A 9570-nucleotide genomic window follows, 5' to 3' on the forward strand; every position below is an offset into this window, starting at 1 on the left:
AAATATGACAGCAGAGACAGCACAGCTGAAAAACAAACATTATCAATTAAAATATTACCCAATAAAATAGCAATTTTATAAAACCATTCAAAATCATGAAGCTAAAACAAACAATATACCTACAATATTGATCAGTTTCCCTGCGCGCAGTCGATCTAGGGCTTGATCAATTCTTCTATTAAAATTCGTGGTCACACTAAAAAAAAAAAAAAAAAGTCCAATGACACATTAAAAACAGACACATGCAATAACAAAAGATCCAAACAAACATCCAAACATCTCTTACCGACAGTATACCCACTCGCACCTGAGTGAATTAATTGCCTCTGGTTTTTTCCACAGAAGAGCGCTGACTTCACCCCACACACCCATTACCTTTTCACAGCTCTTCAGCCAATCACCTGGCAGAGAGCAACAAACTGCCAGGTGACACTTGTTACAATACTGAGTATTTAAAAAAAATGTATTGTCATAATAAATTGTGCCTCACTGAAACACCATTTTGCATTAGCCTCTATCACCTGACTTGTCACTGATGATATCACTGCATGAGCAGGCGAGCGGTAGCGGCGGGGGGGGTGTAGGTGAAGCTCGTGAAGAACAAAATTCTGTACGAGCGGACGCAGTGAGTCCAATAACCAGGGGTAACTGGAAATAAGGTGTTGTAGGTTGGCTTCCACAGTGTAAAGAGACACTTCTCCCTCATGCTCTAACAGCTGGTAAATCAATTTAGAAGCAGAGTCGATAACGGCCTCCTGAAGCTCCCTAGGTGGGGTGACTGCCGCTGGATCCATATCTGGCTGGTCCGTACTGTCACGGCGGGTGAGGAGAGCCGTGTGAAAATAATAAATGAGGATCCAATCACAGGCAGTAGTGGAGAAGTGAAGGTGGTTTATTGAACACAAAAATAAATATGGACAAACAGCAAATGGAGCACGAACTAAACTAGACTGGAAACAACTAAACTACAGAGCACAAACACACGGGTGAGACATGGTGGATACACAGACGGACCAGCAACTACAATGACAGAGGACACGACTTAAATACACAGAGAAACACAGGGGAATTACACACAGGTGGTGGACACAGCTGGGAATAATCACCAAGACGAGACAGAGGTCAAACTGAACACACTCACATGAGACGCAGACCTTCACAATAAAACAGGAACAAGAAACCATCACACTAAGACGCAGACTCGACATAGAGAGAGAGACAGAAAATGACACATGGAACTAAACTAAACCTGCAAAAACATGACAACTCAAAATACTGGGTCAAACTGACCCAGAACCGTGACAGATTTTCTATAATGTTTTGCTTGAGCATGTCCTGCTTTTCTGTAATGTTATTTCTACAGTTTTAGCAGTTCTTCTCGAGGGAAAGAGAAAGATGTAAAAATCTTATACGTTATATATGTTAAATAACATGTGTAGTGCTCACATGTAATGCAGATGTTAGCTTTGATCTAACCAATAAATCCTGATTGGATGTTGTTAGCGTTAGCACTTGTGTTTGCTTCCCTTCTGTACAACAGCATTACCAAAATACAACTGAAGAAACAAACTCAGTTATGAAAAGTTTGTGTTCAGTTTGCAGTCGCTGAAAATAATTACACCTTTGGGAATGACATGGAAATGCTCCCACACTAAAGATTGGGTTTTGTTTTGGGGATTTTCCATCTTAATTTATCTGTCTTATTTGGCTATTTGGCTCTTGCCTATGTTTTCGTGGCTGCTGCTATCTGTATTTTAATATATATATATATATATATATATATATGCGCATATATGCATATATGCAATGAAAATTCCCGTCTCGCCCCTCCCGGCAGTCTGTATACTTTAAGCTCGGGTAGTTTTTACACAGGATACGGGAGGATTATTGAGAAGAACCTAAGCAAACACATGACAAGTTTTCAACAGGAATGAATGACAGTAAAAATGTTACCTCACAGATCGTTTTCATGCCATCAGTAATGAGCTGGTTTCAGCTGGACTGGACACACTCAAATGGCAAAGAAGGTTGTGTAGCCTTTGCAGAGAAGATGAAATGCATTCATGTAAATCAAAATGCATCTTTTAATTGAGGTAGAGGTTTGTCAGAGATATTATTCTCATAATGTACCTTTGTCCCAGCTGATTACCTTCATTAAACAGCAGGTTGCAAAAACCTCTTGTGTACCTCTTTTCAACCACTGGGAGGCGCTACAGCTTCATTCCTTTCACACTAAGGCAGCGGTAGGGAACTCCAGGCCTCGAGGGCCGGTGTCCCTGCAGGTTTTAGACGTTCCCTACCCCTGCACTAAGGCCTTTGAAATCTTCATTAACACTGAGCTTGAAATTTCTATCAGTTGAATGCAAAGGAGTCCTGTGGTTGTAGGACAGAGGTAGGGAACGTTAATCTGCCATCATTTAGATTATATGACAACAACCTTCAAATCTGAAGTCTCAGAAATCTGCTTCATGTACAAGTTCCTCCAATAATCAGGGCTAATATCACCAAATTGTACATAAACAGACTTTTACATGTTAAATATTTCTCAAATATGGGGAAAAAAACAATATAAAATACTATATTATTAACAAAATATCTTAAGATACAGCTACAAATTGCTTGAAACATTTGCAATGAAATATATAAAACAGCTTTATTGTCAGTGAGGACAAAGTTATAGTGATGCTGTGCTGGAGTGTTCAAAAGAAGACAGAGACATGAAGTATAAATATTGTATAATATTAAATATAAGAAAGAACAAAGTTATAAAAACATTAATAATTGAAATCTGCAACAATATTCACATAAAGTGTAAAATACAGAGTTAACTGTTTAATAGGTAAAGTTTAGGTCTTGCAGTCGAACAATGATCCCAAACACAGCAGCAAATCTACAGCAGAATAGCTGAAAAGCAAAGTCCAGACCTCAACCTGGGACATTCAGAGAGCTGTGCTTAAATAAATGCCCACAAACCTCAAAGAACTGAAGCAACGTTGTAATGAAGAGTGGGCCAACATTCCTCCACAACAATATGAGAGACTGATAAAGTCAAGCAGAAAACAATTACCTCGCATTTGTGCTGCTAGAAGTGTTTCTAGTTATTCACAGGACTGTAGTTTGAATTTAAAGAAATGTGAAAGTGCACTGAAATTAACATAAAGTTATTGCAATTTAAAAAAAAATCAAGAAATCTAAGAGGAAGAAACAATGTAAACCACACAATTTTTTTCCTTATATTCTCCACACGGCAATGCACATAACAGACATAAAATATTTGCATTTATCAATAGAAAATATACAATTTTTCCATAGTCATAGCCAGGCCCGATTACTGCCAAACCTGTGCTGAATCAATCACTTAAACAGGACCTGTCTGACAAAGTAGAGTAGACCAAAAGATCTTCAAAAACTACACATCATGGCGCAATCCAAGGAAATTCAGAAGCGAATAAGAAACAAAGTAATTGAGATCTCTCAGTCTGGAGATGCAACGTCAAGATGAACAGAATCCAGTTTCTGGGATCCTGAAGGAGAATGTCTGGCCATCTGTTCACGACCACAAGCTGAAGTGCACTTGATCCAAAGCACACCAACAAGTCCACCTCTAAGCAGCTTAAGTAAAACAAAATAAAGACTTTGGAATGGCTTAGCCAAAGTTCATACGTGAATCTGATTGAGGTGCTGTGACCTTGGAAAGGTGGTTCATACTCAAAACCCCTCCAGTGTGGCTGAATTACAACAATTTTGCAAAGATGAGTGGGCAGAAATTCTTCCAGCACCTCGTAAAGGACTCATTGCCAGTTATCCCAAACGCTTTATTGCAGATGTTTCTACTCAGGGTGGCCCAACCAGTTATTAGGTTTAGGGGGCAATCACTTTTTCCACACAGGGCCATAATAATGGCCGCCTTAATAATAAATGCCTTGATTTAGGAACTACTTTTAATGTTTACTTGTGCTATTTTGCAAAAAATAAAATCTCTGCAAAAACATCAAAACTGCTGACCATCTGACCTCAATATGAAATTATTAATCTTTTGACAAAAAACATTTAGATTTGTAAAAATAAAGAAACCATAGAGGAACAAACAATGTTGTTTGCTACGTTCTAACATGGCAATCTAAATAACAGTAATGCAAACATATATATTTATCAATAAAAACAGATCGCCTTTTCACTGTTACAAAAGTCAAGTACATCAATGTTTGTTCAGCTTTCATAAATGTAAGTTTATAAGTACATAGTACATTTTTTGGTCCAACTTCTTTTAATACATGCAACACATTTCAGAACATTTGGGACAGAGACAACAAAAGACTGGAAATACTTCGTAAAAATCTGGTGAAACACTTTAAAGCCAGTGGGATTAAATGGGAAACATAAAATTTAATACTAGACAAAGACAGATTGAATCATGAAGCAAAGAATTAATAACTAAATCACAAGTAGAAAATGTTATGCAGATATTATTGGATAGATTTTGGTGTAGAAAAAAATGACAAGAAATCAAAAATGAAAGTTATCTCGTCTTTTTCTTTAAAGAGTAGCTGCAGAGCAGCAACACTGACAAAGACCATCATCACCAATGCTGCAGCTAATACAATGATCCAGGAGGAAACTTGAAAAAGCAGGAAAAATGTGACACTGATCAAAATGAATACATCAATTATTGATCAAAGAGAAAATGCATACTACCACAATGCATTGTTATTGCATCTCAGTTTCTCACCATCACTGATAATCTGACGTCTGCTGGACCTCAGGAATCGTCTCCATCACCTCTCTGTGAGGAGCAGAGAGCACTCGTGCTGCACATCCCACCTGTGTGCTGTGTTTACGTGAACCTGAGAGCACAGCTGTAGTGGTGACAGTGAATGTAGCGTTGGTGTTGGACACACTGACAGTGTTGTACTGTGAGAAGCTGAGGTCTTGTTGTGAGAGTGTTACAGTGGGAGCAGGTCGACCAGTGGCTGAACAGGAAACAACCCACTCTTCAGCAGAGTTTGACTCTCTGACATCAACAACAGGTTCATGCAGCTCTGTGAAGGATCAGGAGATATAAAATAAGGAGTATATTGTTAAAGATACATTGACTTCTAACACATGTAACGCATTAAGGTAAAATTTCTTACCATAAGGATGTGTTACACGATTTATAAACCCCAGTTTGTTAATTATTTGTTCATTATTCATAACTATATACTTAATTTTTAAAAATTAAGTGTTTTTGGTCAAATGGAATTTCTTTTTGGGTAATTTTAGCCCCTTTTAGCCCTCTGCCAAAATGTTTTAACCTTTCTGTCTCTAACAGTAAAACATCGTTCCTTTATCTTCTGTGTCTGGTGTGTTGGTCAGGATTAGCTAGCTTGGCAAAAAGTTCACATTAAACAATTAAAGTGTGTTACTGTGAGGTGTGTGTTCGTACTATGAGTCACAGCTGGAGTTTTCTTGCGGGTGAAGGTTTTTCACCTCGCTGTCATTCTTGCATAAAAGTGTTTGACCCCTTCAGGAAAAAAAACGAAATTTGGGATTATTTTTTGTTTTGTTCATTGTGTGTATTTGTTTCTACTTTTTACTTTTTCTTTTACTGTGTACAGCACTTTGGTCAACCTGTGTTGTTTTTAGACATGGTTATTGATTGATTGATATGTCTTTGATTAAAATACAGCCTACTCCACATCCTCCAAGTTACAGAGAAGAGGAACCATCTGGGGTGAACTTGTGCACTTGGTATTGGCTGTCATGGTCCCTGTGCCTCTCCGGCTCGCTCATGTTGGCCACAGGTTTGTTTTGTTTTCTCTCCTGCTTCCCTGGGTGGAGCTCATTGTGGGCTCTCACCCTTGGCCCACGTATCTGTGGTGATTTCTACACCTGTTGCTGATCAGGCGGCGTCCCCCTTGCCTATTTAACGCTGCGGCACGGAGTATTCGGCACTGGAATGTTGAACCTCCCATGTTCGTGCTCTCAGCTCTCCTAAGACAAACTCTCTCAGTGTTGTGTGGCGTATTGATCTAATTGGACTCTTTGTGTTTAGATCTCCCCGGAACTGGTGGCGGACCCTGACCTGTGATCCCTGTGTGTGTCAACATAAGTGGAAATTGGAGCGAGAGTGGCTGTGGAGAAGCGAGTGTGCATAAGAAGAGGAGTGGCGGAGTTTGGGCTGAGTGGAGAGCGAGTGTGGATTCCTTCCCCTGGAGCCCTGAAGCCCTGCCCCATTCACTGTATATACACATCACTGTGGTTTCCCTTCTGTGTTAATAAATTGTCAACCCTTTGCTTGCCAGAACGCTGCCTGCGTCTGAATCCATCTGTTAGCCCTGACATTGGATACCTGGAAATCAGTGAAGGGACCATTAATGCTTCAACTTGTACACAGGTTTGAGAGCAACCACCCAAAAGCTTCTGCTAATAAACACTAGTCTGTGTTTGTGATGCAAATGTTTCTGGCTGTGTTCACAAACATTTAGTAAGGTGAGTGAGGAATATTAATACTTATTATTAGATCATTAGCAGACTGTAGAACTTGACTGCACGCCAAGGTGGCAGTTCAGCCATTTGATTCATGTTGCAGCAGCTCATGAGTGAATGAACATCGTGCAATAAAAGTACTTCTAGAAGTACATTTTTGCAAAAACGTACATTGTGGAGGAATGTAGGGAAGACACGAGGGAGCCCAATATTTTACTCAAACGTTAATCGCTGCATCACACAACTGAACATTCAAAGCGCCAAAACCTAACCCTCTCACTTCCCGTTACACTGGGTACGAGTGGAGCTACCTGGTGGTATGTACTTACATTTATTTAAATTTACTTGAGTAGGGTAGAGTCATGCTAATGACCTAATAATTTTATTCAGGTGTGTTGCAGCAGAGATACATTTAAAAGCTTCAGGACGCTGGCTCTCAAGGCCTGGAGTTTGACACCCCTGCTTTACACAAAGATGGGTTAAATCACAGTGCAAAGAATGAATGAATAAATGAAATATAAACAATAAATAATTATTAAATAGTCTTACACATCAATGTCATTGGTTGACTTTTGAAGTATTTGAATCCTTATTGGGTTCCCTGAGTGACAGAAGGATTAAAACACTTTAAAATCAGTACTGAAAATATGTGCAGACATTACTAGATAGATTTAGGGTTAGAATCAATAAATCACTATCATGTTAAACACTCTTAGAGTTCAAACCTTCGTAGAAACATAAGTCCAGTATCATGGAATGAAACCTAAAGGTGCATTTGAGGGTGCAAAACGTTTCGTCGGCATTGTTGTGTTTGTTTGGGAGAAAACGTACAAACATACAGTACAGCACTTCAGAGTTACACTGCTAGCGATCGAAGATTTATGTAAATTCGACAAGCTAAACGCATTCTGTACTGTACAGCAGGAGTCCCCAACCTTTTTGCACCACAGACCACTTTAATGTCAGACGATATTTTCAGGGAACGACCTTTAAGGTGTCGCGGATAAATACAACAAAAGAATAAAAAAAGAAACTGTGGTATTTTGTAAATATAATAATAAACGTGACTTGAGCTGTGCGCCAACAACAATGACAGTGACATCCTCCTCTCTGCTTTTTAATGCTCTCTGGTCGCTATGGTAACGCGTAAACAGTTCTTTCAAAATAAGACACACAACTACAACCATACATTTCACACCGGAGGATCAACTCTCGCGGAACGGTACCAAAGGACTCACGGACCGGGACCGGTCCGTGGGCCTATTAGGGACCGCTCCTGTACAGGAGACACTGGATTAGATTGATTGACAATGGTCTACAGCAATCAGAACGCACAACACGATGTACTGTAAAAATAATAATAAATCAGCGAAACAGCAAGTGTCACTTTTGGCCACGAACAATTTAGGGGATGGTGCATTTTTTTGAACAAACCCAGAGTGTTAAAAAAAAACTTAAAACCATTTTTATTTCTCAGCAGCATCAATAGTATCAAAAACGCAATTTAGTTTTCGCTGTCAGAGTCGATTTAACTGAAGTTACGTGTTTCCGGTTACTGTGGAGCTCCACAGTGGCTGCAGCCAGAAGCTGTTTCTACAGGATCCTGATGGACACTCAAAGCTTTTATAAAATGTTCTTATTAGTTGTTTGCAGCAGAATATCAACCGATGTGAACCAAAACAACAAAAGTGTGTGAGACTACAAATTCTAGAATCAGAACTGCTGATTTCATTACTCTGAACTTTTAAAGGCAGGTTTTGTATCTGAGAGCAGGGACACTTGCTGTGTTCAGTGTGACTCGTCTCTGCAGAAGGTCAGGGCTCTGATAGTTGCAGTTAGCGGGTGACTTACTGGGCAGGTGGATCCTGAGTGTCTGTTGGAGTCAGGGTTCATTATGGTCCTGGTTGCTACTGGAAATAAAGAAACAAAAGGAGGGTGTGTTGTTCAGGAAGTACAGACTGTAGCTCAGCAGGTAGAATTACTAACTGGAAGGTTGGAGGTTTGATCCCTGGCTGCTCCAGTCTGCACGCCACGGTATCATTGGGCAAGATGTGGAACCCCGACTTGCTCTCCGATGCATCCATCATAGTGTCATTGTTAGAAAAAGAAGTGCTTGTGTGAATGAAGCACGCTGTATAAAATGCTTTGACTGCTCATACAGAAAAGCAGCTCATAAGAACTGGTTCATTTTCCAGATAATTCCACTATTAAGACAACAGACATTTGGGAGGCTTTCTCTGAGAGTAACACTGAAAGTCTTGCTGCTCCTCCACAAAATGAACTTCAGATTAAAGACACAGCTCAGCTAAACACAACTCAAACTAATCTACACTATTTTTCTTTATTACGCAGCGTTTTTATAACTATTTCCAGATGTTTCTAAAGATGAAAACAGAATTAAACTCCAGCCTGATGCGTTTCTGAGGTTCCTGACTCTGACCGTCCCTCAAACGCCTCTCTGGGCGTTTCCTTCCGTCGCTTTTACTTTCGCTTTCGTGAATGTTGTGGCGCAGTTGATCGTCTCGAAGTTACGGTAACGTTAGCAGTCTGTACTGTTTTCCTGGCTGACATCAGCTGTGTGCAGCTTAGTTTCAGCATAAATCTGCTTCGTTTTATGTGAGATCAGAGTCTGGGAACGAGACAGAAACAGTTGATGATCAGCAGCTGAACTCGATGTTACTGTGGATCCACAGACTGATGGAGGCAGCTTCTCCCGCTTCCATCAGTCTGTTGTGGAAGCCCGTTTCCGCCACAAAAAAGGATCCCTTCTCGAAATTTCGACTTATAACTCGAAAACTTTGAGAAAAGTAGCTCGAAATGTCGAGTTAGTTCTGCCAATCAGTAATCCAGCTACAATGCGCACTCAAACCCGCATCGCAACAAATCGGCGCTTTCGAGAGTACGTTAGCTGATATTAACGCCATGTGATTCAGCTAATAACAGAAGGATTTCATCATTTGTGAAGCCACACAGACAATAATCAGCGACTTGTGCATTTATGACTGGCTGTAATTCTGGTGTCTTAGCTGTAGCATTTGTAGCTGAGGGCTTCAGCTTCCGGGTAACAAAGAAATTACGTCATTCACGTAAATTACTGATTGA

The 9570-nt window shown here is 40.0% G+C and overlaps 1 protein-coding gene across 1 annotated transcript in view; it reads left to right on the top strand.

Annotated features, from left to right (window-relative positions):
- The window catches only part of LOC146577475 (NACHT, LRR and PYD domains-containing protein 12-like), a 320541-nt gene that overhangs the window by 167067 nt on the left and 143904 nt on the right, over positions 1-9570 (top strand). The window lies entirely within an intron of this gene.

This window comes from Mchenga conophoros, linkage group LG3 (genome assembly GCF_057382185.1).
Source record: "Mchenga conophoros isolate Kocher_MC1m ecotype Shallow Benthic linkage group LG3, M_conophoros_male_GT1.1, whole genome shotgun sequence".
Taxonomy (NCBI): domain Eukaryota; kingdom Metazoa; phylum Chordata; class Actinopteri; order Cichliformes; family Cichlidae; genus Mchenga; species Mchenga conophoros.